Raw genomic sequence first — 19,236 nt, forward strand, 5'->3', positions numbered from 1 at the left:
ATTTTAACCATTTCAGGTATATAATTCAGTGACCATGTAGTGTTAGTATCATCACTATACATTTCCCAAAATATTATATCACCCCAAACAAAAACTCAATACCCTTTAAACAATAAATAAATCCCAACCCTCCCTCCCCTGCCCCTGGTAACTATTGCCCCTGGTAAACTTGTCTACATAAGTGGTATCATGCAATATTTTTCCCGTCATATCTTACTTGTCTTACTCTGTGTAGTGCTTTTAAGGTTTATCTTTATTGTAGCATGTATCAAAATTTCATTTCTCTTTATGGCAGAATAATATGCCATTGTATGTATGTGCCATGTTTCGCTTACCCATTCGTCTGTGGTAGGCACTTGTGTTGTTTCTGCCTTTTGGCTATTATAAATAATGCTGCAGTGAACACTGGTATACCTGTATCTGTTTGAGTCCCTATTTCCAAGTCTCTTGGTTATATACCTAGGAAGGAATTGCTGGGTTATATGGTGATTCTAAGTTTAACTTTTTGAGGAACTGTTAAACTGGTTTCCATAATTGCTCAACCATTATAGAGTCCCCCCAGCAATGCATGCTGGTCCCAGTTTATCTGGTTGTCAGTTTCAGTTTTCTGCTAATAGTTGTGATCCTGGGTGTGAAGTGGTATCTCATTGTGGTTTTGATTTGCATCATCCAAATGACTAATGACCTTGAATATCTTTTCTCTTTTATCCTTTTTTTTATTATGTGAATTTCTTTCTTTTTTTGAGTACTGTTGTTTTTGGTGAAAATATACACAGAAAAATCCACTCTAATTTCACAGTCTCTAGAAAAAATTTTTTTTTTAGATAGAATGAACAGTGACATTGGTTGCATTCTTCATTTTGTGTCAACATTCTTGTAATTTATGTTATAATTGTTTCACTTTCCGTTACTTAAAATCCCTGCCTCTCAACCTTCTCATCCATGCTTTAAAACATCTATTCACCCTTTAGTCTTATATAAAACTCCAAAACTACACCCCTTGCCATCAAGTTGATTCCGACTCATAGCGACCCTATAGGACATAGTAGAACTGCCCCATAGAGTTTCCAAGGAGTCCCTGGTAGATTTGAACTGCTGACTCTTTGGTTATCAACCTTAGCTCTTAACCACTACGCCACCAGGGTAATTAAAAAAAAAATTCAACATGATACTCAAGGGTGATAATCTTTACTCTTTCGGCTAGAGTGTTACTTAATTTTAGATGAGTTGGTGTTAGTTTCAGTTCAAGTTTCAAAGAGCATCTTAGGGCCGTAGTCTCAGGGACAACCCCAGCCTCAGTTGGTGCAGCAAGTCTGTATTCCTTGAGAATTTGAAGCTGTGTTCCATATTTTTCTCCCTTGTTATCAGGATTCATCTGTTGTGTCCCTGATCAGGACATTCATTAGTGGTAGCCGAGCTCCATCTAGGGCTGGTCTCAAGATTTAGGAAGTAGTGGTTCATGGAGACAGTTTGCTGTATAGTCGAGTTAATTTCTGGTTATTGGGTTTCTTTCTTTCTCTTTGACTACAGATGAATAAAGAACAATGGTTGTATCTTAGATGCCTGTTTGTAACCTTTTAAAACCCCAGACAGTATTTAGGATACTCAGAATTAGAGCATAAACTTTAAGAACTATATTTTTCTGATTGTGTTGTTTCTTTTCATATTTTTCTTGGCGATTTGTGTATCTTTGGAGAAATGTCTCTTGAACGCCTTTGCCCATTTTTAAATTGAGATGTCTTTTTCTTGAATTATAGGGGTTCTTTATATAATCTGGATATTAAACCCTTATCAGATACATGGTTTCCATATATTCTTAAGTTGTTTCTTTACTTTCTTGATAAAGTCCTTTTCTTTACTCTCTCTGATTTTTTGTGGTCAGCTGGTTTTTGAAAAGGCTGCTATGTCCATTTAATGGGGGAAGCAAGAGTCTAATAAATACCTCTGGAAAAAGTAGATTTCTGTATGCAGACTAATGAATCAGGATCAGGGCCTCACGCCATACACAAACAATTTATAATGGATCAAGGACCTTAATGTGGAAAAAAAAATCCACAAAAATCTTGGAACAAAACAGGGATGTGGCTGTGGAGCCAAGTTTTAAATGAAAGATTATCATATATTATAACAAAAGCACGAGCAGCAAAATGCAGAATTGATCAGTGGGACCTCATAACAATTACTTTTGTTCATTAAAGGATTTTATCAAAAAAGTAAAGAGCCTACAGATTACAAAAAGATGTTTGAAAAGCATGTGTGTGAAAGGGTCTAATGGACTCTTTGTATGTATACGCACACATAGAAACCCGTTGCCGTCAAGTCAATTCTAATTCATAGTGAAGCTATATATAAAACTTCTACAACTTAACAACAGATAAACGATTTAATCAAAAACTGGGCAAAGGGCTTGAACAGACATTTCACCAAAGAGGATATTCAGATTGCCAGTAAGCACGTTGCTCCCATGATGATGCCCAACATCCTTAGCCATTAGAGAGATGCAAATCAAAACCACAATGAGATATCACTTCACTCCTGCTAGGATGGCTTAGATAAAAATGGTAAATAACAAGTGTTGGCAATGCTGTGGAGAAAACGGAACCATGCATTTCTGGTGGGAACTGAAAATGATATGCAGACACTGTTGAAAACAGTTTGGTGATTCCTCAAAAACTTAAACTTAGAGCTACCATATGACCCTGCAATTCCACTGAAAGGTATATACCCAAGAGACCTGAAAGCAGCAATATGAGCAGACACATGTACATCAGTGTTCATTGCACCACTATTCGCAATAGCCGAAAGGTGGAAACATCCTATGTGTCCATCAGTGGATGAATGGATAAACAAAATGTGTTGCATATATACAATGGAATATTACTCAAACATAAAGAAAAATGAAGTCATGATAAATGCTATTACATGGATGAACCTCAAAAATCATATGCCCAGTGAAATAAGTTAATCACTAAAGGACATATTATGTGATCTCACTTACATGAGATAACATGAATAGGGAAATATGCAGAGACCAAAGTTTATTAGTGGTTACCAGGTATAGGGGAGGCAGGAAAAAGGTAGTTTTTGTTCAGTGAGCATTTGTAATTGTTATCACTAAATTGTACATCTGAAAAATGTTGAATTGGCCAATGTTGTGTTATGTGTTTTTACAAAAACATACATAATAAAGTTACAGCAATCAAAATAGTCTGGTATTGGTATAATGATACACATATATACCAGTGGAATACAGTTGACACTCCAGAGAACAAGCACGTCTATAGTAAGCTGATCTTCTAAAGTGGGGAAACAATAGAATCTTTAACATATGGTGCTTGGACAAGTATATTTCCATATACAGAAAATTAAGTTGGTGCCATTCCTTACATTGTGTATGAAAGCTAACTCGAAATGGATCAAAGACCTAAATGTAGAACTTAAAACCATAAATCTCATTGAAGAGTATACAGGGATAAAGTTTTGGGACCTAGTTTTCAAGAATGGATTCTTAGATATGATACTAAAAGCTTGAACAGAAAAAGACAAAATAGATAAGTGGGGTGTCATGAAAATACAAAGCTTTGTTCATCAAAGAATTTTTATCAACAAAGTGAAATGACAACCTACAGACTAGGAGAAATTTTGGGGGCACCATATGTCTGATAAGTGTTTGCAATCCAGAATATCCTACAGCTCGGCAATACCAAGACAAAGAACCCAATCAGAAAATGGGCAAAGGACATGAATAGACATTTCATCAAAGAAGATACACAAATGGCCCACAAATACATGAAAAGATGCTTAGTAACATTAGTCGTTAGGGAAATACAAATCAAAAGCACAATAAGATAACACTTCATGCACACACGAGGGCCATGATTCAAAAAACTGAAGATAACAGGTCTTGGTGAGGAAGTGAAGAAGTAGGAGCCCTTATCCATTGTTAGTGGGATTATAAAATGATAACAGCTGCTATGGAAAATAAGTGCTTGTTTCTCAAAAAGTTAAACAGAATTATACCATATGATCCAGCACCTCTACTCCTAGATATGTGCCCAAAAGAATGGAAAGCAGGGACAGAAACAGATATATGTGCACCAGTGTTTATTGCTGCACTATTCACAATAGCCAAAAGATTGAAATAACCTAAATGTCAACAATGGATGAAATCCTTTGATGCACAAAAGGTTTTTTTTTTTTTTTTGGATGACGTCCAGCTTATGTTTTCTTTCATTGTTTCTGCCTGTGATACCATATTTAAGAATCCATTGTTTTGAAAAAAGGGGGGGTCATGAAGTTTTATTCCTGTGGTTTTCTGTCTTATATGTAGTTATTTGATCCCTTTTCAGTTAACATTTACATATGGTATGAGGTGTTGGTCCAAAGTCATTATTTTGAATATGGGGTTCCATTTGTCCTAGCAGTGGCCAGTGTATTCTGCATATGGGATTGGCAGAAATTTTGGGAAACCAGACGGTGGTTTCTAGTGGGTTGAATGATGACCCCTGTTAAAAATATGTTCATCCAGAGCCTCTGAATATGACTTTATATAGAAAATAGGGTCTTTGCAGTTGTAAGTTAGAATGGCTAGATCCTGGATCAGTTTATTTATGACTGCCCCTAGAGTGGTAACACTGGTGTTGACGTGCAACCTTGTGGGAGAAAGAATGCATACGAAGAGTTGGGTTGTTTTCATGAAAAGTGACTGTGAGGCCAAAAGTCTCTGTTAACCCAGAACCAATACCCTACTCTTCAGACAAAGATTAGACTGGACTACAAGACATAAAATGATACTCTTGAAGAGTGCTTCTTAGTTCAAGTAGATACATGAGACTAAATGGGCAGCTACTGTCCGGAGGCAAGATGAGAAGGCAAAATGGGATAGGAGCAGGTTTAATGGACACAGGAAATCCGGGGTAGAAAGTACAAGTGTGCCATCACATTATAGAAAGAGCAACTAGGGTCACATAACAATGTGTATATAAATTTTGGTATGAGGAACTAACTTTAGCTGTGAACTTTCACATAAAGCACAAAAAAAAAATTCTAGTAATAGCAGATAATGCATGGATGACAGATTAGATGCTACATGGCTTCTGTTGGTTTGGTCAGAAGGATCCTAGGGTAGTCATTTTGACTCTTGAGGAACTGTGGAAGGTTTCCTCCTTGAGTTTCTCTGTCAGGGTCCTTGTGCTCCAGACAACATGATGATAGTTCTGAGTAGTCATTTGTGTGATAAAGTTTCCTGGGCAGTGACAGCATTCATGCTGAGTTGTCGTGACTGTGCATTGCAAGTGGTTAGGTCTTTGAATCTTTGGGAGGGATTTATCGTGGACCATTGTGTATTGGAAGTGACCAAGTTAATACGAGTTCTCTGTTGTACTGGAGATGGGAGGTTTTGTGTAGTTGTAATGAGGCCGCCCATGGTTTGTGTCAGTTTTGGCCTCTTTGTCATGCAGCATGGCTCTGTTTGGGCCAGTGTCTCAGAGTTGCCATATTTTATCATTGGTTTTTTTTTTTTTTTGGGGGGGTTTATAGACCAAAGGCAGTTCATACGCCATGCTTGCAGAGTCGTACTGTTTGCATTTGTTCGCAGCATTTTTCGAGGATGAGTGCATATCCAGAGGCCAGGAATTTCTTTGGAAATTTGTACCCGAACGGTGAAAGGGCTTATGCACTGTGTGAAATTGAGAAGTGGTCAGAGGCGGCAACTTCATGTTTGCAGGCTTTGAAGTTCTGGAGCATTTGTGCAGGGATGGGACCAAAGAATTGTGCAGAGTGGACACATTTATACCCCTCACCATGAATCTCTCAGGCACACGAAGACACATGTGTTAAATTTGGTCATACCCACATAAATACCAGAAGGGAAGAAAATGGAAAAGCCTGATATTGACGTATGAGAAAGTGTTTATTTGTGCTTGTTACGCATGTAACCTTGAAAGCATCTCAAACCAGCCTATGTTTGCACTTCACTTTTCAGGTGGAGTTGCCATGGAGATAGTACAACATGGATCCCAAGATGTTTCCTTTGTTCCATCTTACCATAGATGCAAGGGAATTCTTGGGATTGGTACAGCCACACATTCTAAAGTAATCAGAGATGACTCACGTGGTAAGCTAAGGGAGATGATCAGGAGAATTTTATTTTTGGCAATGCCTATTTCTCTTTCTTCATCAAATGACATGCAGAGGTCCACTTTGTGTGCACACTGGACCTTTTCCAGTCTCAGTGGTATGGCTCTGTATGTTTGCCATTGCTGGAGACTTTTGAGGTCTTTGGCTATACAACTGCTCTACCATGCAGTAGGCTCATGAGGACATGTGCCTATGAATGTGCATGGATCAATGATAACTCCCACCTAAACATTCATTGGAAAAGCTGAACAAAATGAGTGAAAACTCACTACTGTCTCACTCATTGAACTGAGGTCCAGCACATTGCATCAAAGCAGGGTAAAGGAGTGAGGGGCCATTTGGTTATACACCTGCCAGAAAGAAGTGCCTCAACCTTCGGAAGCCTCAATCTCATGGGCAGTGGAAATGTTTTCTGAGGTAGATGTCCAGGACTAGCAAATTCCCTGGTGGAATGGTTGCTCTTGAGTGCAAGGTTGCCAGCACCTGTGTGTTTTGTTTCAGTTGGTCATTCTGGTGGTGGCATATGAATGGTTTTCCCTCATGTGGCTGCATTTTTGCATTTTTGTCCATCAGGTTAGCCCGTTGACTGCATGTCACTACATGAAGGGTAACGGGGACCCATCCGTCATGCCGAGTCCCCGTTAGGTCGATTAGTCATACACGTTCTGTTGTTTCCTGTTTCGGTAAAAGAATTTGACTGCCAATGGTGTTCCAGTAGCATGAATAGGAAATCAAGATGGGAGGTTATCCATACTCGCTTCAAGCACCAACACAGTGCAGCCCTGTTAAGTTTTCCAGAAATTGACTTGTCCATCTCTTCTGCAGGGGAATCCAAATGCTCTCCTGATTGATAACCCTGGTCAGGTGAACATGGAGAGTATAGCTTGTGATGTGATTGTATGTCCACTTGTATATCACAAGCTTATTTTGCATTTTGGGGGCTGTCCCACTTGTACTGTTTGGGGAACTGAATGTATGGTGAGTGGTGGCCGAAAGGGAGTGTCTGGAGGCCATTGGTAAGGTATTTTTGCAGTCAGCTTTTGTTTATCTGGTGTCTGTATTCCAGTGAGTAACTGTGCTATTATGCGTCTTCAGAAGTCACTGAAGAAATGCATGGGCAGAGTGTTGCCAACCATGGATGCTTTAGTTTGGAACCAATATTCGTTTCTCTCTTTTGACTTGTGGCCCACTGAGGTTTCAAGTTTAAGGACTTTTTCAAAGTCCACTTCTTCACACATGTCGGATGTCAGTTTGAGCAATAGAGCCGTTCTTTGCAAGTCCGAGAGGCTTACTGCCATGGTAGAAATTACACTTAAACTACATCAGAGTCCTTTATTTGAGTGTGTTTTTTTTTTTCCAGTTTTGGCATTTTTGTGTGTTCTGTTGATGGGGTATTTTATGAATTTCTTCAACATTACAGTATAGCAGATAATGTCCGTGTGACAGATTGGATGCTACATGGGTTCCACAGGTTAGATCAGGAGGATCCTGGAATAGTCGTTCCAACTCTTGAGGACCCGTAGAAAGTTTCCTCCTTGAGTTTCTCTGTCAGGGTGCTTGTGCTCCAGACAGAATGGTGAGAGCTCTAAATAGTCAGTTGTGTAAGAACTTTTCTTCAGCGGTGACAGCAGTGAAGCCCAGTGGTTGTGGCCGTGAGTTGCAAGTGATAAGGTCTTCGAACCTCTGGGAGGGATTTATTACAGACCATTGTTTATCGGAAGTGACAGAGTTAATGAGACTTGTCTATTGTCCTTGAGATGGGTGGTTTTGTGTAGTTTTAATGAGGCAGCCCATGGTTTGTGTCAGTTGTGGCCTGTTTGTCATGCAGCTTTGTCACTGGGCTTTCTCACCTGTGCTTCTTGGAGAACTTGAGGTTTGGTGAGTGGTGCCCCGGAGAGAATGTCTGGCGACCATTCTACTGAATTTCTGCATTTGGGTCCTGTTTACCTGCAGTCTATATTCTAGTGAATAAGTGTGTTATTATGTGTCTTCAGAGGGCATTGAAATGATGCATGGGCACAGTGTTGTCAACCATGGATGATTGAGTCTCCAGGAGGCATAGAGAACATGATGCCAAAGTATTGTTATATCATGCCCTTTTCATTGTCCTTTGTGATTTTTACCTGTCTTGTCCTTCTGTATGGACTTCACAGGTGCCTCTCTTTCCTCTTACATTTTTCAGGTGGAGTTTTTCTGCAGTGAAAGCCAAGTGTATTGACGGAAATTCCAGGTTACGTTTCAGTCCAGCAGAGGGGAAGGGATCACTAAACTAATGGTGGCCTTTCATCTGAATGCAGGCGTTGAATCACCCAGGGCAGGTCAGTATATTTGTGCCACACCAGACCGGTATTCTCACGAGGGTTCCATAGGCCCTCAGTGACCTATTTCTTCTCATGTCGTTAATGGCATGTGGAGTTTATCCTCTTGGGTAGATTGGCTCCTCCCTTCACTCAGTGCCTTGACCCCAGAGCTCCATTGCTGATGGTCTTTTGAGTTCTTCAGTTGACCAAAAGGACATACCACATCTTGGACAATCCAGAGGCTATGAATGTGCTTGGATCGTTTATGACTTCCACACATACATTCCTTGGAAATCTGAACAAAATGAGTGAGAAACCCCTACTGTCTCTCTTAGCAACCTGAGGTCCAGCATACCATCTGATTCTGGCCAATACAGGAGTCAAGGACAGCATCCAGTGGCTCCTCCTCGTGGCCCCACATTAGACCAGAACTTCTTGAAGTGCCCAGATTTGTGCACAGGGCAGAATCCAGCTGTACAGACCTCACTGGGTAGCAGCTTCCCTGGCAGGTTGGCTACACTTTGAGGGTAGTCTAGCCAACACGTGTCCAGGTTGAATGAGTATATGAGTGAGTGACCAAGTGGAGTTGGCCCTGTGATCCCGCAGCATGGTCTCCGCTGGCATTTTTTTGCTGTTGTTCAGGCACACCCTCTAAGTGCCAGTACCTACTACAAGGAAAGAGAGCCTCATAGGCTATGCTTAGAATCTCATGTCACGCAATTAGCAAGATCTTTTGGCGTTGTTTTATTGTGTGAGTAAGACGTGTATCAGTCGGGATGTATAGAATGAAAAACTGTGTGACGGTCATTTAGCTACATTCATTTCATGCAAGAACCAGTCCACTCACATGGTTTTGAATCGTTGTCTATGCTATGACAACATGCTTTGGCTACTGTTGGCCATGGGAGGAGAAACAGGGAGAATTGCTCATAAAATGTATAAGTGTGCAAAAGTGTGTTTGGCAGAGGATTTTTTTTTCCTAAGGTTGGCCTAGGTGTTTCTGTGCTTTTCAATTTGGAAATGAGGAGTCTGAGATAAAGTTCCTGGAAGGGACTGTGCCGATATGTATGGGTGGGTGTATTTTGTCCTCTGATCTTTAATGACCTAGTGTGTATATTCCTAAGTTGGTAGCTTGCTGTTTGTCTTTATGGAGCTTTGAAAAGATCCGTTGGCATACGCTTGCCTTCCATAATTAAAGCCTAACTGGAATCATTCATTTGTGTCTATGTTTTGGCCATTCTCCCTCCATGGATCTTTGGGGCAGGTGTTTTTCGAGGATACCCTGTTGCAACCGCTGACACAGTGAATATATGACTTTGTATCAGTGCACTTAGTCCTGAAAGTCAGGGCAATGATTTGTGTAGTGTCTGGGCAATTCACTGGCAAGGGAAGCATTATACCTTACCTTCGTCAGAATCGTCTCAGTTGTGGATGTCATTCATCTCATTGGTTTCCGATGTTACTGCGATTTAAGCAGTTCAGTTGTTAGAGGAATAATAGATGAGAAGTTGATGCCTGGCTATTTCAGATATGGGAGTTTAGGATACTCTTGACTTTTCTCCTTTTGGCTCTGGGATTGTATGCTGCAAGGAACTGAAACTTGAGGTTAGACTGAAACGTGGTTGTGTGGGATGCAGGGAGGTGATACCTTTGTGTGGTGAGGTGAGTGGTGAAGTGTCCTGAGCCGCCACAGCATTGAAGCTCAGAGAATGTGAAAAGGCAAGTAACGTGGGAACGGTCGCAGCTTCCTGTTGGAGCCTTGAGCCCCCTGTACGGTGCCTACCCATTGAGCTCTCAGCTGAGGATTGACCCTGGGCCTAGGGAGGCATTTTTTATTAGGTATGGTGAGAAAGTAGCATGTTTGAGTCGGGGTTGCTCTTGTAAGCCTGGCAGCTTCTGCTTCTTGTCCTATTTGCCAAAGATGCCACATATTATCAGTGTCTGTATTCTTGGGTGCTCGTAAGTGTCTGCCTGGGGGAAGTTCAGTTCTGATGTCTTCCAAAGATACAACATAGGTGTTGCTGTCAAACTCCTTTCAAGGTAGAAGGTAGAGAAAGAGGTGGGATGCTTTCAAAGAAAGCCATTTATCCAGGGCACAAGGCATCTTTTAGCATCCACAAGTCATCAAGATGGATATGTTTATGTAGCAGCTCATTGCCCTTCACGTGTACACATGCTTAGTTTTTGACCTAATGATTGTCCCCAGTGGATCCTTGGTACCATGTTATGTAGGTCTCTAAATCCACACGTGTGCGGAAGCACACATACATATGTGTATGATGTCACTCATACATACATGCATGCCTCCATCCGTGTTGAAATTTAATGAAGTATAGCCGCAGGCTAGCCCCCAGAAATCTAATAGCCTTGTGATTGTTGCCTGTGTGATCCCTGCATATGGATCATGAGTAACTCTCTTTCCTCTTACATTTTTCAGATGGAGTTTTTCTAGAATGAAAGCCAAGTAGATAGAAAAAAATTCCAGGTTGTATTTCAGTCTCATAGAGGGGAGAGAGTCACTGGACTAATGGTGATGTTAGGTCTGAATACATGCCTTGAATCACCCAGTTCAGGTCAGTATATTTGTGCCATAACAGACTGGTATTTTCACTAGGTTTACATTGGACTGAAGTGATCTATTTCTCCTCGTGTCATTAAGGGCATGTGGAGTTTTCACCTTTTGAGTGGATTGTCTCTGTTTGCTCAGTGCCTGGGCCCCAGAGCTCCAAGTTGCTTGCGGACATTTGAGTTCTTCGGTTGCAGTTATTCAAGTTTAGGATAATCTTGGCTTTTCTCCTTTTGGCTCTGGGATTGTACGCTGCAAGGAATTGGAATTTGAAGTTAGACTGAAAGGTGGTTGTGTGGCCTGCATGGAGGTGATACCTCTGTATGGTGAGGTGAGTGGTGAAGTGTCCGGTACTGCCACAACATTGAAGCTCAAAGAATGTGGGAACGGGCCCAATTCCCTAATGGAGACTTGAGCCCCCAATATTGTGCCTGCCCGTTGAGCTCTCAGCTGAGGATTGCACTGGGGCCTAGGTAGGGAATTTTTATTAGTTATGATGAGCAAGTGGCAGATTTGAGTCAGTGTTGACCTTGTAAGCCTGGCAGCTTCTGCTGCTTATCTTATTTGCTAGAGGTGCTGCATTTTATCGAAGTATATTTATTCGCAGGTGCTCGTCAGTGTCTGTCCAGGGGCAGTTCAGTTCTGATGTCTTCCAAAGCTATAACATAGGTGTCACTGTCAAACTCATTTTCAGGTTGAAGGCTGAGAAAGATGCAGGGTACTTTCAAAGAAAGCCATTTATCCAGGGCACAGGGCACTTTTTAATATCCACAAGTGGTCAAGACGGGTACATTCATGTAGCAGCTCATTGCCCTTCAGGTGTATGCGTGCTGAGTTTTGGACCCGATGATTGTCCCCAGCGGATCTTTGTTAATGTGTTATGTAGCTCTCTAAATACATGCATGTGCACAAGCACACATACATATGTATATGATGTCACTCAAAGAAACATGCATGCTTCCATCCATATTCAGTCAATGAGACATAGCTGCAGGCTGTCCCACTGGAAATCCAATGGCCTTGTGGTTGTTGCCTGTGTTGTACCTGCACATGGATCTCATGAATTCCTCTCTTTCCTTTTACGTTTTCCAGATGGAGTTTTTCTGGAATGAAAGCCGAGTGGATTGAAGGAATTCCAGGTTGCATTTCAGTCTCCCAGAGGGGAGAGATTCTCTGGACTAATGGAGGCGTTGGTTCCGAAGGCATCCGTTGGGTCGCACAGGGCAGGTTAGTATATTTGTTCCACAACAGATCAGTATTCTCACTAGGATTCCATAGGCCTGAAGTGACATATTTCTTCTCATGTCATCAATGGCCCGTGCAGTTTCACCTCTTGAGTGGATTGGCTCTTTTGTTCTCTCAGTGCCTTGGCCTTGGAGTTCCATATTGCTCGTGGTCTTTTGAGTCCTTTGGCTGACCAAAAGGACAGACTACACCTTGAGCAATCCAGTAGTTATGAATGTTTTTGAATTGACGATGACTTCTACATGTACATTCCTTGGGAATCTGAACAAAACTAGTGAAAAACCTGTATTGTCTAGCTCATTGACCTGTGGTCCAGTACATTGATTCTGGCTAACACATGAGTGAGGAACAACATCCATTGGCTCCCTTTCGTGGCCCCACACTCCTCCAGTACTTCTGGAAGTGCCCAGATTTGCGCACAGGGCGATATCCAGTCCTATAGATCTTTTTGGGTACCAGATTCCCTGGTGGTTTGGCCCACTTTGTGGGTAAGCTAGGCAACACCAGTGTAGGTTGAATGAGCACACAAGTGTGTGTCCAGATGGCATAGGCCCAGTGTCATGGTTGAATTATGTCCCCTAAAAATGTGTGTATTAACTTGGTTAGCTATGATTCCCAGTATTCTGTGGTTGTCCTCCATTTTGTGATTTTAATTAGGGTGGGATTATAACACCCTTACTAGATCACATCCCTCATCCCATGCAAAGGGAGTTTCGCTGGGGTGTGGTCTGCACCACCTTTGGTTTCTCAAGAGATAAAAGGAAAGGGAAGTAAGCAGAGAGTTGGGATCTTCATACCACCAAGAAAGCAGTGCTGGAATCAGAGCGCTTCCTTTGGACTCAGGGTCCCTGCGTGGAGAAGCTTCTATTCTGGGGGTGGACTAATGGGAAGGCCCACAGAGTGAAGGAGCCTTCCCCTGGAGTTGATGCCCTGAATTTGGACTTTTAGTCTACTTAACTGTGAAGAAATAAACTTCTCTTTGTTAAAGCCATCCATTTGTGGTATTTCTATTATAGCAGCACTAGTTAACCAAGACACCCAGTTATCCCTCAGCATGGTCTCTGCTGGCATTTTCTTTTTTTGTCCTTTGTGCATACCCTCTAACTGCCAGTCCCTACTACAAGGAAAGAAAGCCTCATAAGCTACGTTTAGAGTCTCATGTCCCAAAATTAGCAAGATCTTTTGGCATTTTTTAAATGTGTGAATAAAACTTGTCAGTCAGGTTGTGTAGAATGAAAAACAGCATGTGATGGTCATGTACCTACACTCATTGCAGTCTGGAACTAATCCAGTCACATGGGTTCAAATTACTGTATTGTCTATGCTACTGCAACATGCCTCCTTGGCTGTTGGCCATTGGAAGAATGAAGGAGAATTGCCATCAAGTTCCATTAAGTGTCCTAAAGTGTGTTTGGCAGAGAATTTTTTTCCTAACAGTGGTCTAGGTGTTTCTGTGCTTTTCAGTTTGGAAGTAAGGAGTCTGAGTTACAGTTCCTGGAAGGGAATGTGCAGATGTGTACCAGTGGGTGTAGTTTGGCCTCCGATCTTTAATGACCTATTATGTATATTCCCAAGTTGTTAGCTTTGTGTTTGTCTTTATGGAGCCTTGAAAAGATCCATTGGCATATGCTTACCTTCCATCATTAAAGTCCAACTGGAAACGTTAATTTGTGTCGCCAGTTTGCCCATTCTGCATCTGTGGATTTCGGGGCAGGTTTTTTTTTTTTTTTTTTTTTTGCAGATCCCCTATCTCACACCCTGGCACAGGGAATATATGATTTGGTAACATTGTTCTTAGTCCTGGAAGTCAGGGTAATGAGCCTTATAGTGCCTGGGCAATTCACTGGTAGGGGAAGCATTGTACCTAACCCTCATCGGAATCATCTCAGTTGTGGATATCATTCGTCTCATTGGTTTCCAGTGTCTTTTAGATTGAAGCAGCTCAGTAGTTTCAGGAGTGATATGCTGATGTCTGGCTGTTTCAGTTACACAAGTTTAGGATCATCTTGGCTTTTCCCCTTTTGGCTTTGGGATTGTGCGTCAGGAGGAATTGGAATTTGAAGTCAGACTGCAGGATGGTTGTATGGCCTCCCTTCGTGTGGTCAGGTCAGTGGTAACATTTCTGTGCTGCCACAGCATTAAAGTTCAAAGAATGTGAACAGGTAGGTAAAATGGGAATGGGCCCAACTCCCTGATGGAGAGTTGAGCCTCCAATACCGTGCCTACTAATTGAGCTCTTGGCTGAGGATTTTGCCTCTGTAGATAGGGCATTTTTTATTAGTATGATGCGCAGTTGGCCAATTTGAATCAGGGTTGACCTTGTAAGCCTGGCAGCTTTTGCATCTTGTCCTATTTGCCAGGGGTGCTGCATATTATTGCAGTGTCTATATTCTGGGTTGCTCGTAAGAGTCTTATCAAGGGCAGTTCAGTTCTGATGTCTTTCAAAGATACAACGTAGGTGTCACTGTCAAACTCATTTTAAGGTAGAAATTAGAGAAGGAGGCGGGGTGCGCAACTTCTAAATACACTTGTGTGCACAAGCACACATACATATGTGTATGATGTCACTGATACGTACACACATGCCTCCATCCATACTAAGAGCTAATGAAGTATAGCTGCAGGCTATCCCTCATGACTGTTGCCTGTAATGTACCTGCATATGAATCTCATAAGTGCCTGTCTTTCCTCTTACTTTTTTTAGATGGAGATTTTCTGGAATGAAAGCCAAGTGGATTAAAGGAAATTCCAGATTGTATTTCAGTCCTACAGAGTGGAGAGAGTCATTGGACTAATGGTGGTATTGGGTCTGAACACAGGCATTGGATCGCCGAGAGCAGGTCAGTATATTCGTGGTGTAATGGACCAGAATTCTCAAGTGGATTCAGTAGACCCACAGTGACCTGTTTCTTCTCATACGCTAAAGGCATGCAGAGTTTCATGTCTTGAGTGGATTGACTCCTGTGTTCGTTCAGTGCCTTAGCCCAATTCAGTGGTTAAGAATGTACTTAGATCAATGATGAAATCCATATATACATTCCTTGGAAATCTGAACAAAATGAGTGAAAAACCCCTACCGTCTTGCTCATCGACCTGAGGTCCACATTGTCTTATACTGGCCAATACATGAATGAGGGACAACATTCATTGGCTCCCCTTTGTGGCTCCACATTCTGCCAGAACTTCTGGAAGTTCCCAGTTTTGCACATAGGACGACATCTAGTCCTACACCTCATTGAGTAGCAGATTCCCTGGTGGATTGGCCCCCCTTTGAGGGCAAGGTAGCCCACACGTGTACAGGTGGAATGAGCAAATGAGTGAGTGAGCAGGCAGCATAGGTCCCATGATCCTGCAGCATGGTGTCTGTTGGCTTTTTTTTTCTGTCCTTCAGGCATATCCTCTAGGTGCTAGTTCCTACTATGAGGAAAGAGGGCCTTATAGGCAATGCTTAGAGTCTCATGTCATTCAGTGAGGATGATCTTTTGACGTTTATTTATTGTGCAAGTAGAATGAAAAACAATACGTGATGGTCATGTAGCTGTATTCATTTCACCGAAGAACCAATCCAGTCACATGGTTTCAGATCATTGCCTTGTCTGTCCTATGGCAACATGCCTTGGCAACTATTGTCCAAGGGAAGGAGTAAAGAGGGAGAATCATTTGTAAAGTGTTTAAGTGTCCTAAAGTGTGTTTGGCGGAGGATTTTTTTTCCTAAGGTTGCCCTAGGTGTTTCTGTTTTTTTCTTTTTATAAGATTGTCTTAGGTGTTTCTGTACTTTCCAACTTGGAAGTGAGGAGTTTGAGATACAGTTCCTGGATGGGAATGTGTGGATGTTCATGAGTGGGTGTAATTTGGCCTCCCTCCTTTAATAACCTACTGTGTATATTTCTGAGTTGTTAGTTTGCTGTTTGTCTTTATGGAGCATTGAAGAGATCCATTGGGATATGCATGCCTTCCATCATTAAAGTCCAACTGGAAACATTCATTCGTGTCTCCACTTTGCCCATTCTCCCTCCATGGTTCTGTGGGGCAGGTGTTTTTCATGGAAGCCCTGTCCCACCCTATCTCACTCCCCGGCACAGCAAATGTGTGACTTGGTGTCAGTGTGCTTAGTCCTGGAAGTCAGGGCAGTGAGCTGTCTCTGGGAAATTCACTGGCAGGGAAAACAGTATACCTTACCTTCATTGGAATCCCCTCAATTGTGGGAGTCAGTCATTTCATTGGTTCCGGTGTCTTTGTGGTTTAAGCAGTTCATCTGTTTGAGAAGTGATGGATGATACGTTGACATTTGGCTGTTTCAGTTATTCTAGTTTAGGATGATCTTGGTATCCCTCCATTTGGCTCTGGGATTGTATGTCACAAAGAATTGGGACTTGAGGTTAGACTGCAGTGTGGTTGTGTGGCGTGCGTGGAGGTGCTATCTTTGTGTGGTGAGGTGATTGTTGAGGTGTCCTGGGCTGCCTCATTATTGAAACTCAAAGAATGTGAAAGGTCAAGTAAAGTGGGATCGGGTCCAACTTACTGTTGGCACTTGGAGCCCCCAATATTGTGCCTACCCATTGAATTCTTGGCTGAGGTTCATGCCTGGGCCTACTTACGGCTTTTTTTATTAGTTATGATGAGCAAGTAGCAAGTTTGAATTGGGGTTGACCTTGTAAGCCTGGCGGCTTTTGCTTCTTGCACTATTTACCAGAGGTACTTTTTTTTTCCACCACATGTTATCACAGTATCTATATTCTTGGGTGGTGGTTAGTGTCTAACCAAGGGCAGTTGAGTTCCAATGTCTTCCAAAGATCTAACATAGGTGTCACTGTCAAACTCATTTTCAGGTATAAGGTAGAGAAAGAGGTGCAGTGCTTTAAAAGAAAATCATTTATCCAGGGCACAAGGCACCTTTTAGCATCCACAAGTGGACAAGACAGATACTTTTATGTAGCATCTCATTGCCCTTCAGGTGTACACGTTCTGGGTTTCTGACCAGCTGATTTTCCCCAACGGATCTTTGTTACCGCATTGCGTAGTTCTGTAAATACGCACATGTCACAAGCACAGATACATATGTATTTCTGTCAGTCATACGTACATGCATGCCTCCATCCATATTCAAATTCATTGAAGTACAGCTGCAGGCTATCCCCTGGGAAACAAATGGCCTCGTGATTGTTGCCTGCATTTTACTTCTTACCTTTTTCAGATGGAGATTTTCTGGAATGAAAGCCAAGTGGTCTGAAGGAAATTCCTGGTTGCATTTCAGTCTCACAGAGGGGAGAGAATCACTGGACTAATGGTGGCATTGGGTCTGAATACACACGTTGGATTGCCTAGGGCAGGTCTGTATATTTGTGCCATAAAGTATCGGTATTCTCAAAAGGATTCCATATGCCTGCAGTGACCTACGTCTTCTCATGTCATTAATGGCACGTGGAGTTTCACCTTTGAATGGATTGGCCCCCTCTTCACTCAGTGCCCTGGCCCCGTAGCTCCATGTCGCTGTTGGTCATTTGAGTTCTTTGGTTGACCAAAAGGACAGACTACGCCTTGATCAAATTCAGTGGTTATGAATGTGCTTGGACTGAGGATGACTTCTACATATACATCTCTTGGAAATCTGAACAAAATGTGTGAAAACCCCTACTATCTCGCTTATCAATCTGATGTCCAGCACAGTGATTCTGACCAGCACACCAGTCAGGGACAACATCCACTGGCTCCCCTTTGTGCCTTCAGATTCCACCAGAACTTCTGGAAAATTCCAGATTTGCACACAGGGAAACATCTGGTCCTAGAAATGTCATTGGATAGCAGATTCCCTTGTGGGTTGGCCTCACTTTGAGGGCAGGCTTGCTACAGATTTACAGATTAAATGAGTACATGCGTGAGTGTCTAGGCAGTGTAGGCCTGGTGATCCCGCAGCATGGGTGTGTGCTGGCCTTTTGTCCTTTGGGCATAACCCTAGCTTCCTATCCCTACTACAGGGAAAGAGAAGGTTATCGGTATGCTTAGAGTCTCATGTCATGCAGTTAGGGAGATCTTTATGCATATTTTCATTTGATGAGGAACACGAGTGTCTGCCAGGATGTGTAGAATTGAAAATGATACGCGATGATCACGTAGCTATACTCATTTCACGCAAAACCTATCCAGTCGCATAGCTTTGAATCATTGCCTTGTTTATGCTCTGGCAACATGCTGTGGCGACTGTTTGCCATGGGAAACGGGAAAGAGGGTGAATTGCTCCTAAAAGTGTTTACGTGTCCTAAAATGTGTTTGGCAGAGGATTTTTTTCTTAAGTTTGATGTAGGTGATTCTGTGCTTTTCAGTTTGGTAGTGAGGAGTCTGAGCTACAGCTCGTGGATTGGAACGTTCAGGTGTGCACAGGTGGATTGTAGGTCGGCCTCCAACCTTTAATGACTTACTGTGTATATTCCCCAGTGTTTGTTCGCTTGTTGTCTTTGTGGAGTGTTGAAGAGATCCATTGGCATACCCTTGCCTTCCATCGTTAAATTTCTATTAGAAGCATTTATTCGTGTCTCCATTGCCCATTCTCCCTCTGTGGTTCTTCAGGGAAGGTGTTTTTCACAGAAGCTCTATCTCTCCTCTCTGGCACAGCGATATATGACTTAGGAACTGTGCACTTAGTCCTGGAAGTCTGAGCAATGAGGCTTGTAGCATCTGGGTAAGCCACTGGCAGGGGAAGCATTGTACCTTACCTTTATCAGAACCCTGTCAGTTGTGTGTGTAATTCATTTTTCTGGAATTTATTATAGAACATCAAAGGGCTTCAACAGCCAAAGCAAACAAAGTTTTATACAATTTTTTTTCTTTTTTGTGAAAACTTACATAGCCAGTTAGGCTCCCATTTGGTAATTTACACCCCACTTTGTTCAGTGACAGTAGTTATCTTTGTCATAATGTGTGAACATTCTCTTTGTGTTCTTGTTGTTCTATTTGCAGTACTCTAGTTTTCCTCCCCCATATCTTCTCATC

General features: G+C 42.2%; 5 non-coding genes across 5 annotated transcripts; all 5 read left to right on the forward strand.

The window, feature by feature from the left end:
* Positions 1-6,342: 6,342 nt before the first annotated feature.
* Positions 6,343-6,435, forward strand: LOC111747875 (small nucleolar RNA SNORD116). Its single transcript, XR_002783831.1, has one exon. It is a non-coding gene; the product is annotated as a small nucleolar RNA SNORD116 (small nucleolar RNA).
* Positions 6,436-8,694: 2,259 nt separating this feature from the next.
* LOC111747880 (small nucleolar RNA SNORD116) lies at positions 8,695-8,786 on the forward strand. The gene has a single exon (XR_002783836.1). It is a non-coding gene; the product is annotated as a small nucleolar RNA SNORD116 (small nucleolar RNA).
* Positions 8,787-12,471: 3,685 nt separating this feature from the next.
* On the forward strand, positions 12,472-12,563 carry LOC111747883 (small nucleolar RNA SNORD116). Its single transcript, XR_002783839.2, has one exon. It is a non-coding gene; the product is annotated as a small nucleolar RNA SNORD116 (small nucleolar RNA).
* A 2,696-nt stretch (positions 12,564-15,259) lies between these two features.
* LOC111747877 (small nucleolar RNA SNORD116) lies at positions 15,260-15,351 on the forward strand. The gene has a single exon (XR_002783833.1). It is a non-coding gene; the product is annotated as a small nucleolar RNA SNORD116 (small nucleolar RNA).
* A 2,467-nt stretch (positions 15,352-17,818) lies between these two features.
* On the forward strand, positions 17,819-17,909 carry LOC111747882 (small nucleolar RNA SNORD116). The gene has a single exon (XR_002783838.1). It is a non-coding gene; the product is annotated as a small nucleolar RNA SNORD116 (small nucleolar RNA).
* Positions 17,910-19,236: the final 1,327 nt, after the last annotated feature.

The sequence above is a fragment of the Loxodonta africana genome, chromosome 13, assembly GCF_030014295.1.
Source record: "Loxodonta africana isolate mLoxAfr1 chromosome 13, mLoxAfr1.hap2, whole genome shotgun sequence".
Lineage (NCBI taxonomy): Eukaryota > Metazoa > Chordata > Mammalia > Proboscidea > Elephantidae > Loxodonta > Loxodonta africana.